Here is a 1,625-nt window from a genome sequence, read left to right as displayed (position 1 = left end):
CGGTCAGTGAAGACGAAGAAGAGAATGATGTGTGCTCCCGGCGCCTATTTATACTATAGTCGCACCGGTAGTGACGTCATGGCTGTCGCTGGCCAACGAGTTGGTGTTTTTTCAATGTATGCTTCAGACACGGGTCACGACGAGGCGTCCCCCATAGCGACCCCTAGAGGACGCAGTTCGAAGTTCCCATGAAAGGGAAACACTTTGTAAATAGAAACTTTTGATGTTCTCTAGAGCGCAAACACAAATAGCCTACGCACTGGAGCGTTTACCAAACCTGTTACGCCAATCCTATCATTACATTTTCAACTTAGGGTGCTTTTCACTGCCTGAGAAAATGGACGTGCTTTATCGTGTCAATGCTGGCTATTGTTTTGACGAGAAGTTCGGCAGCTGCGCTACAGAAAGCTGAGCGCATTGATGTAAGCTGGCAGGAACACTACTACACCGGACGCGAACGGCTTCAAAAGCACACAGAACATATTATAATCAGCGTTTACACTTGGCATTAACATGCGACCTGTATCCGGATGTTGTCCACATACACATTGAAAAGACAAGTGTAAACGCGCTTCTGATCAATGTTATCCGATCAGCGTGTCCTGTTCCAGAGGTAGTCGAGGACGCATTGTGATCGGATCTCAGTGTAATGTAAACGCAATCCAGCCATCGTGTCTGCATTCGCAGGTCGACATCACGCAAAACGCCGCCCCCTCTCTCCCGATGTAGAAGAACAGAGCGATTTGTAAAATGTCCCGCGACTGAAAATAGTTTTCAAAAGAAAACCCACCACTTCACTTATTTAGATATTGCGCGGGAAATACAGATCCGATCGGTTATCCAGATCGAGAAGTCAGCTGATGTTGCCAAGTGTAAACGCGCCGTGTCCTGGTTGACTGATGATCCGATCTGCTTGATCAGATCACGGTGATCGCATGTTAATGCAAGTGTAAACGCAGCCAGTTATTGATTCTGTGACTGAACGCGCGCTCACGGTAAACGGTTCTATTTCTCCACGCGCTTGCCTACCGCGCTAACCGGACAAATAGATCTGGAAAGTTGATGCATCCAGTCTAGAGACGGCGTTAGACGTTGCAGATCTTTTTCTTTTGGAAGTTTCAGCTCCATACAGCTTTGGTGTAAACTCGTCTTTAACCAAACGGCTCCCAAAAAACACCTCAGCGGTCCCTTTCGAAAATGCTTCCAGCGACCCCAGATGCTCTCTGAACGCCCCCATTGAGAAACAAATCTAAATCTTTAGTTAAATCTAAACTAAAGTCAGTTCTCTTCATAGATACACTCATATAAACCCCACACCCAATTGTTTCACGATTTCGTTTAAAGGGGTCATATGATGTTGCTAAAAAGAACATTATTTTGTGTATTTGGTGTAATGAAATGTGTTTATGCGGTTTAAGGTTAAAAAAACACATTATTTTCCACATACTGTACATTATTGTTTCTCCTCTATGCCCCGTCTTTCTGAAACGCTTCGATTTTTACAAAGCTCATCGGTCTGAAAAAGCGAGGTGTGCTGTGATTGGCCAGCTATCCAGTGCATTATGATTGGCCGAATACCTCAAGCGTGTGACAGAAATGTTACGCCCCTCACATACTGTGATGCC

This window comes from Sinocyclocheilus rhinocerous, unplaced genomic scaffold, assembly GCF_001515625.1.
Source record: "Sinocyclocheilus rhinocerous isolate Xijiao unplaced genomic scaffold, SAMN03320098_v1.1 scaffold428, whole genome shotgun sequence".
NCBI lineage: Eukaryota > Metazoa > Chordata > Actinopteri > Cypriniformes > Cyprinidae > Sinocyclocheilus > Sinocyclocheilus rhinocerous.
Note: the sequence above shows the minus strand (reverse complement) of the source record.